The sequence below is a fragment of the Excalfactoria chinensis genome, chromosome 7 (assembly GCF_039878825.1).
Source record: "Excalfactoria chinensis isolate bCotChi1 chromosome 7, bCotChi1.hap2, whole genome shotgun sequence".
Taxonomy (NCBI): Eukaryota; Metazoa; Chordata; class Aves; order Galliformes; family Phasianidae; genus Excalfactoria; species Excalfactoria chinensis.
The window spans coordinates 10,728,681-10,754,249 of NC_092831.1; the positions used below are offsets into that span (position 1 = coordinate 10,728,681).

The 25,569-nt window shown below is 43.1% G+C and overlaps 1 protein-coding gene across 1 annotated transcript in view; it reads right to left on the reverse strand.

Annotated features, from left to right (window-relative positions):
- The window catches only part of PTPN4 (protein tyrosine phosphatase non-receptor type 4), a 91,901-nt gene extending 71,006 nt beyond the window's left edge, over positions 1-20,895 (reverse strand). The window contains exon 1 of the mRNA XM_072341462.1: positions 20,742-20,895. The gene's annotated coding sequence lies outside the window, so the exon portion shown is untranslated. The remainder of the gene's footprint in view (positions 1-20,741) is intronic.
- Positions 20,896-25,569: the final 4,674 nt, after the last annotated feature.

Genomic DNA, 25,569 nt, shown 5'->3' on the forward strand with positions numbered 1-25,569 from the left:
GAGCATGAAGCATTTTTTATCATTATTATTTGAGTTCTTTATTTTGTGCCCTCCTATGCACATGCCGTCCCCAGTACCTCAACATCACAAACTCAGTCTCTGCTATCACCAAGTTAGACATGCAGTCTAACACTGCTGAGCTGCTTTGGAAGGCATCAATTGTAACATCCCAGTATTAAAAGACCAAGAGAAGAGTGGTGTATGGAAACATACAGAATGCACTTGCTAAGAAAGAAAACACGTAACGGGGTTCTCTCTGTTCTCCAGTTTCTGTTCACACACACACACTACGCTGTAGGTGAATTTAAAGCAGCTGCAGGATCTCCTCCCTCTGCTCAGCAGAGGGAATGAGGCCTCTGCTGCATTCCTGCAGATGTGTAGAAGAGACATCTTCCCAAAACAGAGACAGTAGCAACACAAGTGGCCATCCATGATGACAAGATGCAACTGCTATTTAAATAGCAAGGTGTACTCAACAGAATATCATCAGATTCAGTCCTGCTTCAAAAACAACTCTTTCACTACAAGTACTTTAAAAAGCCCTTAAGGAATTTCAGTATGTCCAAAAGCACAGCAGTTAACTGACTTAGCCCCAAGTTCCACCTTATCACAGGTATAGACGATAGCCCAGAATTGTCAAGTTCACAAAGACTCAAAGAGTGGGAAGTCAGGAGAAAACCACTACCCAGTTCTGTTAGCCCAGCAGCCCTGACCAGATAACAAGTACAGTCCAGCAAGTATCTGTCACAAGGGATTGGTAAATAGCAATTAGCCATCTCAAAAAGATGTTGCTGAAATGGGGCTGCCAATATCAGAGAGCTCTCCACAGCCCCAGAATTGTCAGGAAACTGAGTAAATACTGATAACACCCCAGCCTGCTGTGAAATTGTTGACATTTTCTGTGGAAACGTGTGACAACAGCATGTAATTTGTTCCCTGCATCTCAGGAAGGAGGGTGACCCATTGCTAGGAAGGACTGCACAGCTCCAGGAAGCTACCAAGAATAAAACAACATGTCTCCATGGGTCCTTTAACAGTCCAATAAATGTTTAAGTCATCCCAACTTTGGCCAGCATTGGAAAGGGCCCTCTCTTCTGTGCCAGCAGGGCCAGAAACTGGAGATTGGGAAGCCAGAGAACACAAGAGGTGTGATTCCAGCTGGATCCCTTGGTCTCTGGGCACAGTGATGCTATCCATGATGAGTGAACTAGCAGTGAACTGTAACAGGCACCTGCTGCTCCTCCAGTCAGTGGTGGTGTCTCAAAGAGGAAAAAGTAAAGAAGAAATGAAGCAAGGCTTGTTTTTTCCAGATTCAGGAGCTGGCATCAGGAACTTCTTAATAATGAGTATGACAGACAGAGGTGATGCTAAAGAGTTTACCAGCATCGTGGCCTTATCCCTTTGAAGAATAGCTCCTATTCTCCAAGGACCAGCACAGCAGGTTTATTCAACAGAAGGTCACCCTAAAATTTCTCAAAGAAAAATAACGTTTTGCCAGCCAAGAGTATGAGAAATCCACAGCATCCATCCAAAAACGTGCTGTTCTCAAAGTCACAGCTGGAATCCAGAGACCAGAAATCCGTTATTTAACATAAAACTAGCAAGAAGCTTGCACCTGCTGGTGACAGGCAGGCAGACTGCTAGGAGCTGTGCTGATTCTTTAAGAAGCGCTATTAAATAACAGACATGTCCATCTGTCCTCTCCAAGTATATAAAGAGAAACACAAATTAGAATTTGTTCAGAGTGTTAGATCATCTGCTTTCCCTAAGAAAATCTGCTGGGAAATAAAAAAAAAAGAAAAACAGGAGAGAAATGAAGAAGTGCCAACTAGAGTGAGCAAGTGCTGACAGAGCTCATGGAAGTGCAGAGAAATCTCATCTAGCTCTCAAGAAATCGAAAATAAATAACTGAAGAGTGCAGATACCCAAACACACAGAGCTTACGCATTCTTTATGGTAGGCTTTAAAGACATAGACTATGCTCCATGTACATCTCTGGCATATGGTGGCCACTACAGCAAAGTAACCTGCATCTATCAACAACCAGAAACACTTTTGCCACCTCACATTCCATACACCATTTTGCAAGCTTGCTGTGACACTTCTGAAACACAGTATGGGAAGACAGAGTAGGAGTAGCCATGCCATCTTTCATTGCTAGTTTTAATAATGCCACAAAGCTGCTTTTCACGTCTCATTTTGAAACTCCATGGACTGTTCAATTTTTAACCACGGGTGATAGGAAGGGTTTGAAAATTATAGCTGTTTGAACATTTATCTGAAATGCACTTTTGTACTTTGCTCGTTTTTCTGATCTGTTGTCTTCATTCAGAAGCCCCTTTCATTTTTCTACCGAATATGATTGAGAAATTTAAGAGAATACAAACTGCTTTGCAGTAGAACACTGTCTGGTTTAATGGAGACCAGAGAGCTTTTGCTTAGGTGCCCAATTTTCAGAACAGCTGCAGATAGAAGTATGACATCTACAGAAAGCACACAAAATCTATGCAAGGCAACAAAGGCAACTGACTATTTGACAGTAATGTTTAAGGAAAGAAAATATAATCACCATCTCTGAAAGTAGCAATTCAAGAAAAATAGTATCCCAGGAACTAGAGGACAATTCCTGAATGAAGATCATGCCTTCTTTTCAGAAGGGGAATAGCTTATGGAGAAGAGCTTGCAAGAAAATCCATGTTACTGGGAGGTACCAGCAGAACAAGATGGATACAGACTAAAAAGACAACATGCAACCATCAAGAATAGGAGGAAACAGCCAACATTATCTCTGAGACAAGGAGTACTGTGAGCGTAGGACAGCAGTATCAGCTTGGGAAATGCACACATAATATTACAAAGCCTTGGTGTATTTTGGGGGATGGTGAAGAAGCAGCAGGACAAAGCTTCAGAAGTCACAGATATTTACATTTTACCTGGCACTGAACAGCATTTTCATTTTCTGCTTTAGGATTATACTTAAAGAGATCAGAATTCAATAATTCACCCTCAGCACAATACAGCATCAGATGCTGATGTTAAACTCGAGAGTATGACCTATTTACCAGAAAGAAAAAAGCCATAACACCAAGTGATCACCTATAGTCCAAGCAAACACACACTTGTTTCTGTATTGAACTCAGATTTTTGTTCTACTTCAGAGTTTGATTTTCCAAAGAACCAGACTGATGCTTTTGTCCTAGAAACAAAAGGAAATTCTGAAAGTCAATAAGCAGGGTTCCAATAGTCAGAACGAAGGCAAGGACAATGTGATAAACTCTGGCTCATGTGATTGACCACAGGGTAATTAATATCATCTCTTCCTGAAAGAGCGTGCACAGCTGAATACCAAAGCAAAGCTTCAGAAAAATCTGTATTAATGGAGCACAGCACACTGTTCAAGAACACCGAGTTTTCTGTTTTGTATTTTTCCCAAGATACAAGTAAATAAGGAACAGAAGGAACATAATTCGTGAACTTTTGAGGAACAACAAAAGATATTTTTATTTCAGCTGAAACATTTTGACACTTAAATGCAGGCAGATGCACCATTACATATGGTCTTGGATCCAGCAAGAACGTCTGTTTACCTGACAACTGAGGGAGCACACGATTGTGATGCTATTTTGTATTACTTGCATGTCTCAGTCTAAGCTCAGAATTGAAAATGTTTGGTTTTGTAATTTCAATTGAAATGCATAATTCAACATTCCAGAATCAGATCTCAGATTTCTTTTTTTGTAATTCTTCTGCTGATAGCCCCACTGATCACTTCCAATTATAAGAACAAGGTGAACAAGCAGCTTTGGAAAACGCACTGAACAACACGGGAGAGAAGGAAAGAAGTTAAGGAAAAAAGCAACAGATACAAGGATTTCAAAAAGATGTGATCATGTCAGGGACTATTAGGCATTACTCTGATGAACTCTTTATTTGACATAACCTGGCACTGCTAGCTAAAGCAGCATTCCTGACCTACTCCTGCGTCTGGCCACTTGTTTCCAGCCTTGCATCATCCTCTCCCTACTGCTGACATGGACATTTGTACAGCCATATGGTAAACCAGAGTGGAGAATTAAGAAACAACACCATTTTGGCAACATTATTTTTCAGTCAGACCAACTCCCTGCTATGGTTCTCTGTGTGGTTTAAGCACTATGGCAGCACAAGGAAGACAGGAGGGGCCATGAAAAGAGGATGTAGCGGATTTGGTCAGAATCATGGTCCAAATGGCAAACTGGAGTTAAGGCACTGCATGCAGCCAAGAGAAGATCATTCATTTAAGCAAAAGCAATTTCAAAAGAACAATAAAAGAGTAGATAACAGTGACAATGTGGGGGAAAACGTGAAAGGAAACTCAAAACAGAAGTTCCAGATTGTGCATTCACTGAGCGTGGGGCAGGACAGCTGGGTAAAATGGGGTGCTAAACACAGTAATCAATGAAGTCAAAGTAGGCTCTTGTTACTGAGAAAGTGTAAGAAAATACAGTAAATTAAAGCAGGATGAAGGATGATGATAAATGCAATGGGAAGAGACAAAGATGCAGAAATACAGAGGCAATCATTTACAGAAAGAGCCAACAGCGCATTCTCTCCTGTAGCACCAGAGACCAGACATCTCATGTATCCTTCACCACTTCCACAGCTATTTATGGACTATCACAAAATAAGCCTGAATTCATTAAAACCCAAACCATGCATCAAAGCCAAAAATTAACATCCACTTGTCAGCGCTGAAATAGAGGTGCTCTTTTTTATGTTTAGCTAAACCTTCCTTTGTATATCTGAAACCCTAGCATCATTTCTCTGCTTATCTGCCACTGTCCCCCTTAAAAGCTCCTGCATTATTCAGGTCCCTTTCACCACAGAAAACACAAGGACACGCATACAATACAGCAAACAATGACAATGAAGAATAGTTAGGAAGAAACAAGTGGCATGTGATTTGCTTTGTGGTATCTGCATCGTTAATGTGTACTTTGTTTCAAGAGGTGCCAGGAGAGAGATTAAGACTATAGAGCTAATGCAGATTGTGCTGGAAAGGTCAAGTATTCCAAAGAAATTGAGTGATATAATCACACAGCCAAAAACATCATGTGAAAGAGATGGTGGATATTGTCAGAAAACTTCTCTACAAGGCTCCCTGTACTATTTCATCTGAAGGTGGCACAGTGCCTGGCATACAGAATAAAAATAGATGGTCAATAATCAATGCACGCATCAGACATTTTATTGAAGCTGAGCTTAGCTAGACAGATAGTAAAACTAAAAAGGCTTGAACAGAATACAAACACAAGTACCAAATCAAACCTTAACAGCTCTTTTTGCTTGTGCTCTAAGGTTTTCAGGAATACAAGATGCATTAATACAACCCAAAACAAGCAACAAGACTCCATCGTTCTGTCTGTACTGGTAAGAAACTTGCACAGAAGCTGGTATTTGCTGCACTTTCTCACTTCAAATTTATGTACTCAATACGTATACAAGAAAAATAACCTCCTTTTATCCAAGAATCTCGAATATTTTACTAGGAAACAATATTTCTCATTTATGAAGCAGGAGAAGGAGATGCAGAAAACTGAATAATTTGCCTGTCGTTGCACAGTGAGTCAGTGGCAGCAGCCCACACTGGTCATACATCTAACTGTTCTTATCAGGTACAGGCATTGGAATAAGGGCTGTTAGTTACATGCCCTACATTAATAACAACATGAGCCTCACGTAACTTCAAATTTATGCTTGTTCTTTCTTTTGCCATGACAGTGAATGCTGGAGTTCACACAACACACTGTGTAACAGACCAGCCTCCTCCTTTGTCAATCCCTGTCTTCACTACCTCAAGGACAAGGGAAACTCACCAAGGCTTACTAAGAGCACTGAAAGCGAGTTACCCGTCACACTAAATAAAACCTGCAGTCATTCCTATCTACAGTGTTTAAGAGCAAGCAAAACAGAAACCTATTTATTGCCAGTTATTATGTTTCTGCAAGAGGAAGGCTCAGTTTAAACATGGCCAGCTCCTTACACCTGATGTCATAACCACTGTCAGCATCACTGAGCCTACATCTTTAACCTGACCCAACACAGCACTGGATTCCTTTAACTGTATGACATGCTGTGCCAGTCATTCTGAAGTAGACTTTTCCTCTTCATGGTATGAAAATGAATTAACAAGTGAGAGGAAAAGAAAAATGATGGTGACAGTACAAATACACAAGGAATATCAATATATAAACAAAAGCAATTCTTAGAAGAAAGGTTCATTTATGCAACTCTAAAAGACAAAAAATTCCATTAGTTAACAAGCAACCCTCAAATCCCACATAACTTGGCATAACAATCCCTATAGCATATCATCTTTGGCACAAAATCACATAACACAGCCCAGGAAAGACTGGATTTTATCTTCACCAGTGACCCTGGCAGACCATTCCAGAAAGACAGATCTTCCTGTTTTAACTGGTGCCTTCACATGTGTCTACAATTACAACTCCCCAGCAGAAGCCTCCACTTAGCTTTCTTACTGCGCGGTCAGCTTTACTATTCATGAGAGCAATGCTGAAGTACAGCCCTTTTAAATTAATGCATATTGAAAATACGCATTACTTTTGCCAAGAAAACACTAAACGTGGCATTGTGCTGTATGAAAATACATGAAAGATTAAAAACGCCTTGCTGTAAAGAGTTTTGTGACAGAGCATCTAATGTTATTGGAACAAACCTGCAGGAGTAGGCTGGGATAGACAAATCCAACATGTATTTTTAAGCAATTGCACAAGCACACTCCGTTCTACCTGAGAATCCCACATGGCAGAGAGAGATGGATTCTGAAGCTGTTTCTTACAATTTCTCAACACAACCCAACTCAACCTGGCTGCAGTCATAGGTCACTGCCAGTGCTGATGGAGGCACAAGAACTGGAAAGGCAACAGAAATATAGGAAAACCTGCTGTAGGAACTGCAGTAGGCTCTGTGCAGGTTGAGGGAGTTGCATTAGCTGCACTGAAAGCTACAGGTACACTTTCACTGATATTATTGTTGAGAACAAGTTCTGCTATATTAACACAGCTCTTAGGATGTCCATGAATCTATACGCTCCCCTTCAAAGGCAGTGCATTAATAATGTTTTAAACAACTCCATCATCAATTACATTTAGGAACCTGCACAATTACAGAGATCCTTGTTGCAGAGGGTTATCGGTGCTCAAGAAAGAGTTGGATGTACACAATTGCACTCAGGGAGAACTGAGGAGATAGGCTTAACTCTGTGTGGCTGAGCTAAAGCGCTCTGGGAAAGCATTACACAAGGCATCGGTACAGGACTTGGAACAGTAACTGCTATGGAAGTAAACCATTTATATACAGTAGCCAAAGTGTGATCAGGGATAGGGAAAAGAGAACTTAACAAAACTTATATGTATTTGCATCTTCATCTATTTCCTTGACAGCTTAGCTAGCTTTAGGTTACAAGTTCTAAAATGCATTTCAAATGGTAAATGAAGTCTTCAAAACCACTTAACTGATTTAGAAACTAGAATACAAAGGTTAAGAACAAGGTGCAATTAGTTGCATTACTACATTGTGCTATTTGACAGTCAGATCCAGATGTTCTCTTTGGTCTGTCCCATTGCACCATCAAAGCACTGACTAGCAGCATTCTTTTTGTGAGAAATGTGGGGAAAAAACAACAACAATTTTTCTTATGAACTCCTGATTTCAGCACAAATCCCCTGAATTAAGAGGCTGGTATTTCAATTCATTGGTACCATCTCAGTAAACCAGTACACCTATTCAGAGTATTCACTATTAAGTTTCTAATACTCATACTTAAATTGTAAATATGTCTTACAAATTGGAATCCCACTCACATAACTCCTTTTACAAAATTAAGATATTTCAAAACTCCCAAAGTATGATATTTGTTTCCAGGTGCGTTCTCATACAACACTAAGGAAGGCCTAGAAAAACAATCAGGTGAGATAACTTCTCTGGAAGTCAGTACTTCTTAGAAGATAATTTTTTGAGCATACTTTAAAAAAACATCCTAATTCTACGCTCTACCAGCTGTAATGACTCCCACCATACTCTATCTCAACAGGTTTACAAAACAACATGTACAAACCCTGTGCTGAAGCTTTCTCTCCCATGCACTTGCAGTTACCCCTTCTTGGTGCTGTGGATGAAACTCCCCGGTTCTGTGCTGTTATGGAATCAGTAAATGAAACCATCTGCCAACACAGGCTGAGTGCAACAGTAACAGCGAACCAGGGATAACAAGTTGCCAGGTGAGCCTTCCACATTCTTCATGCTGGGAAAGGTGACTTGAACTACTACCAGTGCAATTCCTAAAGCCAAAGAAATGTCCTTACGTCTTAAATACTAGATTTTGTATTAATAAATCATGCTTGCTTTTGAGTGCCCAAATCTATGAGTTTATCTTATTTCCCTTACAGAACAATCCAGTACTCCAAAACACTCAATTTTCTGAACTGCCTTGTCTACAGCTTTTAATAAGAAGAGACATAATTCTTGCACCAAGGTTATTAGTGAATGTAATGAGACAGAAATAATTTCAAGACTGATTTTTGAAGAGCATGACTAATAATCTCACCATCCTGTTACTTGCTCTTATATTATAGCCATGTTTAGTTTTCTATATGGCCAGCTTCTGATCCAATTTATGTTTTCTCTACTAATCCCAGCAGTTTTCACCTTTAAATAGCCCCTCACAGGCAATGCATTCAGATATTTACTATATTTACTAACCCTAAGATCCACTTCATTCGAAGTAATACAGACATTAATTTTGGGGGAAAAAAAATATTTTCTGAAGTGCAATCAGTGCTGTCAGAACACAAGGCCAACATTTATTCTTAAAAAATTTAGATAACTTTCTGATAAGCATGCATTTCTTCTGCAAGCCCTGACAATTTCCTCACTTTGTCAATCAGGGATAATCAATTACAATAATAGAGCAACATACAAACTGGTCAGACACCAATTCTTCTGAAGAGGATCATAGAAGGTAAGTGGGAAGAAAAGAATATTTTTAGCAGGTCATAAGATGCAAATACAAACCAGCTACATCATGCTGTTGTAGAGAGGGAACTCCTCGTATGAGGACACTTAGTCAGGCACACAGCCCATGGGGTAGATGAAAGTCTGCTCTCATGTCACTTTGTGTTGCAAAACCTCAAATGGATTAGCTGACCAAGCCTCCAAAAATATGCAGATGAACTAAGAACAGCCAAGAGATTGTTTCACCGCTAACAAGTACAAAAATGAAATAACTTAAAGAAGTCCAATAATCATAACACACAGAAAAAGAATCAGATTATGTTACCTAAAGTGAAGGTCTAATAGTCCACAAGAACTCTGAAGCATGATTAATTTCTTCTCCATAGACAGCTGGTGGAATGTTTTTCAAGAAGCTTAAAATCTAACATCAGTTAGATATTACTTTTTTCAAAGAACTGACACAGAGGACAGCAGCACTCCCACAGACAAACTGTCAGGCAGAAGAAGGCACTTCTGCAAACAGAATAGTTAAGTACGAATAGAGTAAATGAAGTGGCCAGAGAAGAATTTAGTCTAAATTTAGGACTATATTTTTGTCTCTGAAGTAAATTTCTAACCACCTGTTCTATAAACAGGCTTAGTTAAGGAACCTCAGCCAGTTTGAAATTATGTTCAATAAAATGGATTGCGTGTTGGTGAAGCTATAAAACAGCATGTAGCATTGGGCAATAAAATCTGCATTGCTCCATACCAGCAACAACTCTAAATAATTCCTCAGGTCTTCTGGGAACTACTCACAAGGACTGAGAAGACTGTTTCTTTCTCAATCTTCCCCATCTTTTACCTGTTTCTTTCCCTTTCTCTTTCCTGCAATTCAAAACAAATGCCAGATGTTTATGTTCTTTCCCCCCAATGCATTTGGGGTTGGCTGCAGAAAAGAAGCAATGGAAGAGGGGATGAATAATGCCTGGTTTCGATAACACAAGGTGTACAGTTTGTATGTCTTACTCACTGACATAAAAGAAGCAGAAGATCCACACAAACCTAAAATAAACAAATGCTTTCTTTCAGAAAGATTCAACAAGGCTGTAATATCTCTTAACAGAACAAAGCTTCTCTAAGTATGTGTGTGTATAGATATAGATACATACATGAATATATATATGAATATATGCATATTTGTAGATGCCCATTTTCATTTAACTCCAGCTTAGACTCTAGTCAAATGCCAAGCATCTCTGTGAAGACAGGAAGGGCTACAGAATGAAAGGGCCTTGTTTCAGAAAGAAAGCCACATTTAACAGATTTCTGACATCAGGCTAACAAATTATGCCAACAACATTATTATTCTGTTTCCTTAAATGCTGAACAGCCAGGGAAATTAAAAGAAGCTTCATGTTGCAGTGACAAAATAGGACAGGCTTTGGTGTACCTATCAGTCAGCTGAAAAGCAGACATTAGCACACTAACTTTGCGGATGTCTGAATGACATAAGTGTCAAGTTGAAAGCAGCTGACTCAAATGCAATCTGAAGCGGTAAAAGGAAATGGGGAAGAGCTTTGAGGAACTAAGAGCACGTCTGAATTCACTTCCTTTATCACTTAAGATAACACTACAACAGTACTCAAATCTTAAATGCATGTAGTTCTTTGTGATAAAAGAACCACTGAGCATTAACGTAACTGCAGTCATGGCACTTGGTGCATTACTCGTGCTCTCACTATGTCCTATTGGTGCCTCTTTTCCTCCTCACCACAATCAAAACTATCACCTGTATAATCTTACCACTCCAACTGCTAAGAGAGAAAAGGACTAGAGACACACACTGCTTCCTCACCTCCACACCTGGCTGACAGAAAGGTTTCTCAAGTGTCAGAAAATGGTTGAGCACAGGAGGACCCCACTGCTGGTCACTGTCTTGAGGTGACTGGGGCAGTGGTGGGGAGAGAGTCAGTGCCAGCTTCCTCCAAAACTGAAACTCCAAAAAGCAGCTCCTAGCCCCAGCTGCATCCTCTTCTTGTAGCAGAGGACTGGCTGGTGAGCAGGGATCAGGTGACTGGAGGGCTTAGGGAAGGCTATTGCCATCTAGAAGCCCCTATTGGTAACTTGATTTCACTTTCCAAACTATTAGCAACTGTGAAAACCAAAACATCAATGCAGAAAAACCTGCTGATGTACAAATGCTCTCCTGACGACCAGAACAAAGCTCCATTTCCCCCTGGGTATGCACTCCACCCAAGGTGATAAAACCATACCATTACATGCTCAAAATGGCACACAGGAACTGCCCAAAAGCCACATTCCCAGGCAGCCAGCAGGACTGAAGCCACAGCTGGGTTTCACACCATACTTCCCCTGTTAGCCATCTCCAGCTGCTCCTACAGGAAAAAGCACCAACTTTCTGCAGTGCTGTTCTGTAAATACAGTCAGAAACACAAAAAGTAATTCAACAACTCATACTTCAAAAATTTCTTTTACAGTTTTCATGACAGTACACAAATAGGACACTGTGCTTAACATTTGGTTGACCTTTGAGGAAAAATTTCCGAGTGAATATTTTGCTGGATCTTTGCAAAGTGCTGAACATGCACATAGACATGAATGTGGCTCCACAGAAGAGATAAAAATTAAACTGCCATGGAACTCAGGACGTAAATCATTTTCATCATTTTCAAATGAAACCATTGAACATCTTGTTTGTGGTGGTAAAAACCAAATCACCATGCAAAATGATAATACAAGAAAAGTCAATTGTGTGTTTCTAATAATAAATGCTCTTGTGGCTTTTGAAGTCACAAAAAAACTCTTGGCTGAATTGGAGCATTGATCTCTGTAGTTATTTATGTGCAGTTCCTATTAGAATTCTATTGAATCCCTTGAATGGTGAATGGAAGTGCTTTTGAAAACACACACAAAAAACTGTTAAACAAGGGACAAAATAAATGGAAAGCTCAGCATTGCCAAAAGAAGTTTGAGAAGGTCGACGGAACGTTTCAACTTTTTTTTCTGAAGCACAAGCATGTAAGTGGCTGTTTGGTGGACATGAGTACCTATAACACCACAGCAATATACAGGATACGTTCCCTGTCACACCCGAACTGGAAGCATGACCAACGGGATTTGTTTGGCTAATGCTATTTCAAAACTCTTAGCATACTCTTGAAAGATGTTCTGCTGTAAAATATGAATTGGCTATTAAACATTTCAAAGTGTTGTCGCTCCTCCTTCTATCTACTACAGATCAGGATGATACTATTTTATTCAGCATATGTCTAAGTATGCAATATGCAACCATTAGATCAGACACACTCAAGAAACACACTTCTTAAGCAGAATTCCCCATTGATTTTAGGTCACAACAGTAAATAACAATGTTTACTATACATACACTCCTAATAATTATCTGCAAGCACAGGAAATGCATGAAAGGCTTGAGACTGGGGTCCCTAATGCCTCCATTCATATGTATTCATTGCCTTTGTTGTCAAAGCTTAGTGCACCTTGAAGAAGTGTCAGGGCACTGGAAGGAGATGGGGCCACCATCTCATGAGGAACTCCACCCTTACTGCAGAGATGTGAGGCCTTCAAAGCATGGTTTGTTTTCTATATATGGTACACATCAAAGTGGGCTAAAGGAGAAACCTATTTCCATGCTTTGGAAGCTACAACAAAAATGAAGCTGGTTTGTTTTAGCAATTATTAGTCAACATTTGTTTTGGTTGTTGTTGTTTGTTTGTTTTTTCCCACATAGACACACAGTTAATACAATAACAGCTATTAGGAAAGGCATCTCTTCCCTTTTAGCGTTTCCGTGTTAAAACCTGACAATCGATTGTGTTTTTAATGTTAAATGGTATGAAGATATTTATACGCTGCCAAAAGAAAAGGGTTGACTATGGCTTTTCCTGAGTACTCATTATTGCCATTTAAGTTTGGAAAGCACATTTTTAGACTGTGGTTTTATGTTTACAACTGAAAAATAGAATAGCATAAAGAAGTTTATCTTCAGAAGCTTCTGTATTAATCTGCCTTCATTTTTGCTGAACATCACATCTATTTTCTCAAGAACTACCAGAGGAAGGCAATGAGCACCTCTGAAAGGATCTCAGCAGAGCACTCTCCTCTCTAATGACTTAAGTAGCATCCTTTTTTGAAGCAGCTGCATATAACAGCAATAGTTGGAACACATAAGGATTCCTTTTTTCTACTTTTCTCCTTTTACTTGTGGCACCACAACTCTACTGAACGACAGCAACTTCAAACATCTGAACAGATGGTCTGGAAAATGTTTAAGTCATTATATTTCAGAAATAGAAACCAGAGGTTTGAGAAAGTAAGAACAGTTTTATCAGCAGTGTAAGGTCTACCCAAAGGTGGCTAAATGTCAGCTCCAGTCTCAGATGTTAATCAAGTTCCTCCTTCAAGCTATTCTCACATACATCCCGTTAGTAATTCCTACAAAGCACTTTTATTTCTACCTTCCCACGACCGCATGTGTGTTCCCGACACCAAACAAGTTATTATCCACTACATCCTTACCCAGAGAGGGATTCTTTTTTATTGAAGTCCTCCTACAGGAACACCTAGCAATAATGAGCCACACATACAGCTTTCGTGTAAAAGAAGGGAGAACAGATGTACCACTGGGGGGACGATGACAGAACCAGACCACAGGAAAGAGGCAATGCCTCTGCTGGTAACTAAAACTGAGTATTTTAATTGCTTACTTCAGTTTTATTAAATAGCTTACAGCTATCTAGAGATTTTCCAATCTTTCATTTAATTAATCTCAAGAATGAAGTTCTCCTGGAGGAATTTCCTCTTATAGGGCTTCTTGTCAGATGTTAATTTTCAGCCTATTTTTTCAGTCTTCTCTAGAAGAATTCTACTCTAAGTGCAACTGTATATACCCTCAGTGGTTACCCATGCCTCACTTTCTTATTGCATCTCTTTCAGCTTTCTAAGTGACATGATCTTGAAAGCAGAGTTAATTCATATATTTATTGCACCAGTTATTCAATCCAACAAAACTTATTTCACTGTTGAGAAATTAGAAAATAATCCAGCCTCAGCATGCACAGAGACTGTGCAAAGCCAGAAGTGCCATTACAAAGGAGCAGAGGGGACCCACTGCACCCTGCCCTGCCCAGCACACACACCCAGTCGGGGCTGCAAACCAAGGCCTCCAACCCACAGCAATAGCAGGGAGAAAGGCACAACACCACCACCTTGAGCCCCTGAAGCACCAGAGGATCCGATGGGTGAAAGTGACCCAAGAAATGGTAAATGGGTCAGAACACACAAGAAAGCAGAGCAAAAAATGGTACATTTTCCTGACACCATTTCCAAAATGAAATTAATTCCCAAGCTTGAAGATAAGATAGTTTAAAAACCTCAAGCTATTTCCCAACAAAAAGGTTTATTTACTGTGGAATATTTTAATTCATCATAAAATGAAAAATAAATGGAAGGATTATTTTCACTCTTAGCATTGTCAGGGCTCTATCCCTCCTCACTGAGCTGCATATACAGCAAGTTGAGAGGAGACTCTAGAAACACAACCAGAAGCAACAGCATTTGCTGCGTACCAAAACACTCACAGTGCAATTCAAGAATACAGTAACAAGAGAAACGCTACAGTACCAGCCTGTCATACTGCTGATTTACCTATTCCCTTGTTCAATCACTTCTGCATTTTAGTTTCCCCCTCCTGTGGCTTTGTACACCACAGTTATTTCAGCAGAAGCCTCCCATGAGATAATGAGGTTTGTTAACATTAATCAAAAGATATAAGCTAGGCTTTCCTAAACTTTCTACCTTTCACAAGCACTGCAAGGAAGTTCTCCTTTTTCCCTGGTTTCCCAGGTCCATCACTCAGGCCCAGACAAAGCTGACACATCCATGCAGTTTATGCAACATGCAAACCTTAAACACAGAAAGTATTATTTGCAGATTAGGGTTTCCAAAACTAACCTACATTCTTACTTGCATGCAAGTAGTAGAGCAGACAAAGGCATCAATTGAACAGCGGCCTTCCTCCCCAAAAAGCAAAAAACCTTTTCAAGGAAAGCCTTAACAGAAGCACACAGCGTGGAAGCTACAGGCCACAGGGATTCAAAACGCATATGCCAATTTCTACAAAATTTCATTTTTAAGAAGTGAAAAGAACTACTACACCTCCTTTCTCCTGGAGTACATCTTTCCTAAACAGAGGCACCGTATAAACTGACTAAAGCATATTAAGGGTAGCACAGAGGCTACAGGCAGCTCAGAGATCCAATGCAGAGCTGCAGAGCAGTGCAGACACACCGCCGTACGGCAGAAGATGACCTGAGAGCAGCAGTGACATCGCCCCTTGGTGCTGCCCAGCTTCAGCCCCACGTACACACTGCAGACAGAAACATCACGCTGCTTTTTCAGATGACACCAAAGGAGTTTGCTGCAAGAATCAAGACAGACAGACACAAAGTGACAGATGTTGATTTTAACTCTCTCCAAAGTCAACTGTTTTCTAGGAAAGACCGCAGGTTCTCCCCTCCCCCCCCCCCAAAAAAAAAAAAAAACAGTTCTGATTTCTCTACAAAACTAGTGACAACAATCCATTTTTACCCTCTGTTTTTTTCCCTCTGAAATGATTTTGTTGTATTCCTTAAAGCAAAACCACCAAACCAAAACACACCAAAAGAGAGCTGCATGATCTGGGAAGCATCTTCCCCTCTGACCCTGAGATAAACATCGCACTTTGGAGTATCACAACTCATTTGAACCACTTTCAAAAGTCTTATTTCTTCTAGCAGCAACTTTTACTGCTACAATGAATGATTTTCTCAGGCTTGCAAATGTTTGGCAGGGCTTACGACAACATGCTGACAAAACACCATCAGGAAATTATCTGTTCATCCAGACCTGGGAGCACTGCTGGTAACACACAACTGCACTCCAACCACCCAGTGTATTTCTGTGTGCTGTTAGAGAAGTGACCATTTCTCAATCTCAGGAGCCAGAGGAAGTAACAAAATCCCCATGACGTTATGTTACAGCCTGACTAGTTCAGCACTGGATCTCCACTGGCACAGACAAGAAGGATCACAAGCTTCTGAATGTCACGCTCGAATCTGTTCTTTTATAAAACACAGCTATTCAGTGCATCAGATCCACACGCTTGACTACCTGCAAGTACCACCTTCCTTTGGCCAAAGGAAAGACAGGAATCCTGGTGGCAGCCTGGCAGCCTTCTCCCAACACAAAGTATGCTCCCATGTCTCAGAGACAAAGCATCACAGCAGGCTCCTATCTGCTCCCAGCAGCAGCTCTGCTTTACAGGAGAGCTATCTCCTACAGCTTCCATTTCTGTAAAGCTGACAGATGCCATCTTAAAAAGATAATAAACACAAGCTGAAAAATAAAATTGGTAAGACCTCTATGAGAACAGCTTCCCCATCTGAGAAACTATCTGCAGTGTAACTCTGATCACAGTGATGCAGTTTCATTGCAACAGTTACAAAACTCAACTTTAAAAGTTAATAATGTGTTAGACACGAAATACATTTAACCCACACACAGTTAATGCACACAAAATCAAACTGCATTACCTTGTCATTCTTACTAAGCACCACTAAAGCAATGCTAAGAGCCTGCATTTAAAGGATTTTTTGTTAAAGTAATAGTTTATGAAAATTATCACACAAAATAGTAAAATATCACACAAGCAGAGTCTCCACATCAGAACATCCTAAGAGCAGCATCAGCTCTAAGAAGGTTTTCAGCATTCAATTAAAAATCACTGAGTATTTGCTATTAAAGGTAAAACTCCCATGTTGGTGAGATACCAGAATCTTCTTCGACACAATTCCGGAGTAAAAGAATTCAAGTACAGAAATGTGCATCTCAAGCAGCAAAGCGCTGATTTCCATTTGAAGATGGGGACCTTTGGTCACACAGAATAGCTCAGTCCTTCTCCCAGCAGCTGACCCTGAAGAAGATGAGGGATGGCCAGAACAGCAATGGGAGCACACACACCATCACAGTGCATTATCCACTTCATTTATCCCCCCGATCTTACAGATGGCCTGAGAACCCTTCAGTGGCAACTGTATTTCACTGCCCAATCTGACAATCTTTCCTAAAGCATTCTTCATTAAAGATCATAAATACTCATGATTAAAAGACTGCTTATTTATGAATGGATATCAGCTGCTTCTCCCTTCCTCACGGAGCAGCAGAGATGGCAGTATCTCAAGAACCACTCACACGGAATTGCATGTTGTTCAACAGCCGCCTTACAACTTCTCCAAGGAATAATTGCAAGTGCCAAGTGTGCAAACAGAGGTCTAATTGCATCACCTACCATTTCTTTTCTCAAGGTGCAAAAGCCAAAGTAAAAGCTGCTTCAGTTCTCACACATCAGACATTTAGTTGTGCCTGCCTGATTTACCTGACATTCTGTAGAACACAGTGGGAGACATCCTAACACCATCCACACAGAACGCCACAAAGCAGCCATATCCTCCTCAGCCACATCTGAGCATCTCCTTCTTGTATGTCGACACGCCAATAAAACTTCTATGAACTTTGTAACTGCTATAAACTTGAAGTAATTACATTGTAAGTGATGAACAGCAACATTGCAATATTCTCAAAAAGAAGAATGGAGATTCCTGGCATGTAATTATATGACAAAATGTATCAGATTACTTTCAGAAATTTTTAAAATATTGGAAACTCAAAAGGCTTTCAGCAACCTGCATAAACTACCTTGTGCTATGTCAATGGATTAGAAGCCCTGAAGGAAAACCAGCTCTGTACCCAAACAAGCGTATGAGAACAGCTGGCCCAGACAGCAGAGACCTGCTGTTACCCATCAGCCGCTGCTGCTCTTTTTGTTCTGCCTCCTGCCCCAGCATCCTCCCCTCCCCTTTTTGCTCTACCTTTGCGCTTCCTTCTGTCCACACCAAATAAGCCCATGTTATGTGCACACACAAACCATTTTTATGGTTGTTTAGGCTGAAGCACAATAAAACCCGTGAGACCATTTCACCAGTGGCAGCACCAGGGAGAAAGCATGGTATTAAAAAACAAAACACCAACAGCTGACCATCTGTTGACAGCATCTTGTTTGACCACTCTTACAATTGGTGAGAATGGAAGAAACGTGACACAAAGAACAGGATATGAAGGCACAGTGTTCATCTGATGGTCACCAAAGGTGCCAAAGGACAGGGCACAGTGGTGGGGTAGCAGGGTGGCTAATCAATGGAAGCAGGAAGGCCCAGGGAGACAGAGCAAAAAAATCAGTCAGTTTAAGAAAAATAACCTAACAGTGACTTCAGTGACAGAAGAAAAACGGTACATGTCTACTATTTGTTTTAATTGTTTTGATAAACTGAGAAGCTGGAGCAACATTCTTCATCCACACTGATTTCCAAAAGACTCCACCCCTGCCTCATGCAGATGTCTGGGTGCTGCAAGCAAGTGTTCCCAGGTACAGGTCAGGACCAAGGGATCCATCCCGACATGCCACCCCTTCCAGTTTCCTCAAGCCTGCCACTTGCATTCAGTTTTCCAGAAGATGTTTGTAGAACATACTCCACTTTCTAAATGCAAGCATAAAGTGACACAGAACTTGTGTACATTCAGCAAAGCATTTCTAAGATTACCCACCAGGGATGATAAGGTCCCAGTGAGAGCCAGCCCCCAAACAACAGTCAGAACCTTCTCACAGCATCAGGATGAAAGAGGAACAAGTCATTCAGAAACCCCTCACTTGTACAAAACAGTCCCATTCCACCACAACAGGCTGCTGTGGTGCCAACTACACCAACTCTCTGCATTCAGGGAAGCCAGCGTGACATGCCACATGCACACTGGGTTACCAATAGAGCACACAACACTTACATGCAGACAGTGCTCTTGGTAAGCATAGCTGCAGTGCCTACAGAACACAGGTCCAGCTCCAGGTCTTGCTGCCCAGCCAGGGCTCACTGCGGGAACAGAGCTGAGCAATGCACACAAGTATTGGCTTACCGTATTTTCAAACTATACTAATGGAAATGAGATGTAAGTAGTACCAAATGAGCCCCGTTCATTAACAGGGAGTTCACCCACTCAATAGAGCAGCTAAAATTACTTAGAAGATTACAGGATTTCACTTCTACCGGTGTGCTTTACAGACATGGCTGCAAACAATCAGCCCTTCCTTCTGCTCCCAGAATCCCAGCACAGCCTCTGCTCCCCTGTGACAACACTGTAAGCACACCCAGCCCTGGCAGTATTTTTAGCAGGGGTGTTCAATCAATATTGCTACGCACAACCTAAATTAGGCTTTAGCAGGACAACAGAATTTAAATGTCTCGTTTGTTGCCACGCTTTGCATGGAAAACTGTACTGAACAAGAAATAACCACCAAAGTAACTCCTAAGGAGGTAAATATGACTGCAAGCAAGCTTCACAGCACAGACAAGGAAAGTGTAATAGGAAGTAAAATATTAATGCACTTCTGCTTTTGAAGAAAACACAGTTATATTTCAAGGCTTATTTGAGTTTAAAAACAGCCTACAAATAAAAGCATGAAATAAAAACTACGCCAATAAGAAACTGCAGTGACAACAACGCTATCCTTGGGTATCAGACCAACACTTACGTTTCTGAGTTCATACAGCCTAAATACATCTAGGAAATGCAAACAAACACGTGCATGCAAGCTCATCACCCAGAATCATGTTTTATCAACGCGGTGCAAACCAAGTTGTGACGAGATGTAAAAACAACTTTTTAGGTCAGTGAAGCAAGAAATCCATTGTGGAAAAAAAAAATGGCATCCATAAGACTATGATACAGAGCATTTTACGTTCAGGCAATGAACTGGAGAACTTCCCTTCAATATCCGTATCTAACATGAGGCCAGTTTCTCCAATTCTAATCTCTTTCACGTGCCCCTGCAGCACACACTCGCGATGTGACGAACACACGGATGTCTGCGTGTGCGCGAAAGCAGCGGAGGCTCCAAGAGCGGAGGGCAGCGCTCTGCCTCCAGCACACGGCCGGCACAGTGCCTCCCCAAGCACACCGAGTCGAGCTCGGGGCAGCAGATACCCGCGGACGAGAAATCCGTGTGCTCGCCGCCCTCTGACAGCGAACCTCCAGCTGAAACCCATTAGCACCCCTGTAATACACAAGCGACGCAAATGTTTTCCATGTCCCAGCCGAAACAACCGCCGCACGGCCACCCCGAAGCCTCGCAGGGTGCAAACGGCAGCGCCAAGTTCAGCCGCATGTGCTGCACAGCTGAGCCGCACGCACGCTTGGCACGGAGCAGCGCTGCGAGCGCTTCGCCTACACGGCAGCCACCGCGTTCCGGCAGCGGCTGCCGGGGAGTGCGGGAGGAGAGGCACGTTCCTCCCGCGGCGGGCAACCACCGCCAGGTACACGCAGGCGACGTGCGCTTGGTTATACAACCCTTCTGCTGGAGGAAGAGACTAAAAACGGACCGGAGACACGCAACGACCGCGCTCCAGCTCCAACCCGTTTTCCCCGTCCTTAACCAGAGCAACGTGCCCGCGTGTGCCTAGAAAGCGCAGCGATGCCAACTTTCGGGCTGCAAATCGGCCCCGGCCGTGCCACCACCGTCCCGCGGGGCCCCCAGCCGCAGGAGCCGGGCTCCCGAACCGCAAGGAGGGGGGGGAGTTAGCCGGGGGTGACAGCGTCGCGCAGCCCCCCGCCCGCCTTACCTTCATATAACAGCCACGTCCTTGCAGATGGAGCGGGGAAGGGGCTGCCGCGGGAGCGCGGAGGAGAGAGGCGCGGGGGCTGCGCTCGCCGCCGCCGCTGCCCCGCGACCCCCGCCGCGGGGGCGCGCCCGGGCACGCGTTGAGACGCGCACGCCCCGCACCGCCTTCAGATCCCCCGCAGCGCCCGGCCCGGCCGCGGCCTCGGCAGCAGCGCCCGCAGCCGCAACAGCCGCCCCGCGCCCAGCCGCAGCGGCCGGGACCGCATCGTACTGCAGCGGCTGGGCCGAGGGACCGGCTGAGGGGCGGGGGGAGGGAACGGGGAAGCCCGAGAGGGTGGGAGGGAAAGCGGCGGAGCCCCGTCCGGCCTCTCCCTGCCCCGCTCCTCGCGGCCGAGCGCCGCTCACACGGGACACGGAGCGGCAGCCGAGATGCGGCGGGCAGCGGGGAGGCGACGGGGCCGTGCCGAGGCGCCCTGCCTGCCGGTGGGGGCGCGGGCGGGCGGGGAAACGAGGGGGGAGCGGGAGGAGGATCGGCGCCGCCTCCCCGCGCGGCCGTCCTCCCGCCTCATGCAGGCAGCAGCGGCAGCATAGCAACCAACATGGCGGCTGCGCAGTCACTAGCTGGCGGCCGGCAAAGCGGGGGGAGGAAGCGGGGGGGACGGGCTAAGAAAACTCGCGAGAGTTTGTCGCGCACCCGCTTTGTGATTTGCCGAGCTGCTCCGCCTGGAAGAGGGTGGGCGGGACTGGAAGTCTGTTCAGCAAAGTGATTGGATGAGTCTGCCATCAATCGAGGTGAACGGTGCGTTTCTTCCGTGCTGGAGAGCGGATTGGCCGTCTGAGCTGCCAATCACGAGCGGTGTGCCGCGGCGTGCTGCGCTACCCGGTGCTATCCGCGGCGATCCGGATGGCGGTCCGCTGCCTGCCGGGCCATGGGCTGCCCCATTGGCGGCGTACACAGCGGGAGGAGATGGAGGGTCCTAAGGGGGTGCGCAGCGTTGGCCACCTGGCCTCACCCCGCAGCTGCTGTGAAGAGGCGCTGTGATCGTTTATAATGCGTCTAAACGGGGCTGGTTAGAAATCTCTTTAATCTCCGTTTATTAAAGCACAGCCTTTCACAACTCGACCAAGTAATGGGCACGTAGGGAACGAGTTCTTGGATTTCGCAATTAAATTCCTAAATGGCAAAATGCATAATAACGCTATGGGAGTTTGCATGCACTCCTCTAATTAGCAAGCTTTCTAAAATCACATCCTTTTGAAGTAGGGGAAACCTCTATGTTCCCATTCTAAATTTATTCCCGCTCATTTCATACCCATTTGTCTTATTGCCAGTTTTCTTTTGCTTCCCAATAGCCCTCCTTTATGACCGTTTGCCCCCAGTTTATTTCTAGAAAGCAGCCGTACCCCTTCATTTTACATTTACGTTTCCATAGTTGTACTGACAATCCCGTTGTGTTTGAATCCAGAGACATCCAATATCCGTGTTGTGCAGCTCTAGAACACTGCCACCAGCAGCAGCAGCCAGAACGCATTGCTCTGTGCATTACAGATCCTTAGCTGCAGAGTTGGATGTGTTTTGCTAATGGGACACAGAATTGGTGAGACGCACAGATCCTGAAGGCTGGGCACTTCGCAGCTGTTTCCTCGTGTTACCTGATTAGCCCCGCCACGCATCGCTGACAGAGGGCTCCATCCAAAGGCAGTGGAAGAGTCCCGCTGTGTGCTCAGGTCAGGCCCACGCTACAAGAGTTCTGAGTGCTTTAAAAATAGACACCAAACTAACTTCTCCAACTCATGATCTTACAGCACAAATGGAGCAAAATGGCAAGGCGAGATACTTGTGTACGTATATTGCTCCCACCTTGCAACGTGGGCTTCAGCATGGGAGAACTTACTTTGCAGAATTACAGCTTGTTATGTGTTAAACAATGAGTGACCACATCCCAGAATTATGAATGAAAGAAAGCAAGCAGACTGCAGCGTGACTCTGTTATTGTTTACCGGAAAGAGAACACATTCCTTTCATATGTAAGAACTGCATTCAGCTCACTTCTCTTTCAGGGGCTGCTCTCACATAAAAGAGCCAATTTTTTTGGCTGCAGTCTGCCATAAAAGCTGCCTGCTGCATAGCTACGTGGTCACGGCTTCATATGTACACAGGTGCATGGGGATGGACCTGTACTATCACTGCTGTGTTTTGGGGGAATCTGTTATCTTAATGAGTAGTAAGGTACTGCCAGTAAACATGACATCTTAAACTATTTGCTAGAAGTTAAGCCTCACAACTCTTACATAAAAGTAGGAACAAACAAAAGATTTTCTTTTACTTAGCAGATCTGTGGTATGTGTTTGTGCCAAAACCCTTATTATTCTCTCAGGACCTGCCAACCAAGCTGTGGTAATTTATGTGAGAGAAACGCATACTAAAAATGTGAATGGGATTTTTAATGTCTCACTGAAATACCAAATGCAAACTGCTTTGTTGCCTCGCTGACACACTTAAACACTGCATTAAAGCAACTCAAGATGGATGACTCTCACCACAAATGGAGTTTAGCTGGGAAAGGAGCAGGAGACAAGGCACTTAATCTTAGCACTAAAAGCAAGTATGATGTATGTTTAATGGCAGATGCACTTTCTATACAGTGGGACCCTGATTCAGCACAACACTGAGGCACGCACGCCTTGCTCCCTGAAACCCAAGGGGCACAGGCACAGCCCTGCAGCCAGATTGGCCAGATCCCACACGGCGCGTGCTGCTGGCGTGTGCACGGCAGGCAAGCTCCTGCTTGAATGTGGCTTTGGGATCACTGTCAGAATGCAACAGTGTCAGAAATACTCAGAATGCTTGCTCAGCAAAGCTCTGTGTAAGCTGTGGGGACAGAATTGTTTCTTGTTTGGGGCAGGGACCAACTTTCACTTCATGTTTGTGCAATACCTGGTATAACAGAGCTCCAATTGAGCTGTACAGTGCAATGTAATAATCATCTGTGTTAATAAACTTGCTGCATGTATCATGCAGTTTGAAAGCTGCCTGTATTTCTCTTGAAATATAAATTTAAGAGATAGATAGCCCTTTATATACACTGACCGAGAACAAAAGCTGAAGGGAACATAAGTAGTCATAGCACCTGGACCACATTTTGCTAAGCCAGCTCTCAACAAACTCCTTCGCCTTTAACATGCATCCAAGCACCACAAGGCTGCATTTCCACATACACACTGCACATACCTGAGCCTTTTGTGAATGTCATCCGTGCATCTGCTGGTGGGATACGGGTATTTTCTGCTTCTGTCTGAAACAGGAGCAGTATATACTCTACCAAGTTAAATATAAAACCATCATAAAGGAGGCCAAAAGACATTTTGAAGCATTACATCTTTTACAAATAGAAACCATAGAAGAACAATAGAACTGCCAAGGTATGTGAACAACCATCAGGCAATGGCCTCATACTATGGCCTAAGCATAACTTCTGCCTTTTGCTTCCTGTTGTGCCCTAAAACATGGATATTGGACATGAGAAGCCCCAGTAAAACACTGCAGTGAATGAAACATGGAGTAAACACTTTTAGAACCTTAAAAAGCATTGGATCAAAGTTTTGAGATGAGATCCACAATGATCTTATTTTAGGCAAACCACTTTCATAGACTTAAAGCCAAAAGTGCCCATTTAGTTACATGTAGCCCATTTAGTTTGACTTAGCCCAAAGAACCTCACCCAGTAATTTCAGCAGCAGGCCTATAACTTTGGTTTGAGCTATGTTGTGCTTTAAAAATAGTTTTTGCCTTTTCTAGTCCATCATTAAGCGACCTAGCTACCAATTGCCACTAAAGCCTCTTGGCTTTGCAACTTCTCACCATAAAGTCCCATAAGAAATGAGTAATTGTTCCCAGTTCACCTTCCTTGCATCAGATGAGAATGAGAATATGATAAATGAGAATTTCTCATCTATTTTCCAGGTACTCCTGGAACCTGGAATACCAAAGAAGAGTGAAAGAAACACTCAGAAAGCAGAATAGTACTGACAGGCTCAATTTATAAGGAATTAGCTCCATTCTGCTATTGATTTCTTTTTGTAGTTACAAATAAAGTAAGAAAGTGTGTCCTGAAATGAGCAGCTCAAGCATGGCAATTCCAGGCTTTCATTTTTAATTTTATTCCCCCTTCTGTAAGCATCCCTATTGAGAAGCCCCAGCCCTGTATCTGGCTGAACTCTAGAAACCTTTCAGGAATTTGAGACAGTTTTCTTTCAGAGCCAGAAGTTACAGAGCAGCGACTTAAAAAAGACAGTGCCTGTGCCCAGGTCGCTGTGTTCCACATTCAGCGCTATTTACATTTCTGTTGCTAAGATCTCTGCTTCCGAGCAAAGGCTGCACCGTATTCTCTAAGTCAATGCAGCCCGTGTAGATAAGGAATACACATTCCACCTTTGTAAAGAAGCTGCTTTTGTTGGTTTTGTTTCTTTGCTCTGAAAGGAAAGTGCCACAATGAGTTCAGGCTTCCAGATGGGTAGTTTTCATATTTCAGCTCGGCTGCAAGTTGCATCAGGAAACCTTTTGAAAAACAGAAATACACACAGAAGAGGGGCAGAGAAAATGGCTGCCCTGTCATCTCTTCACCTTTTATTGCAAGGGATTACTAAAAATACAGTAGGGTTTGGTTTCTTTGGCCTTTCACAGGCATCTTTACAAAAGTTTGCACAGAACTCACTCATCTGAAACACAGAGGGACCATATGTCACCTCTCGCTGCCCGGCACATCCACTGTTGAGGTTTTGAGGTCTACATTGTCTGCCAACAGCAGGCATCGGCAAAAGGATTTTCC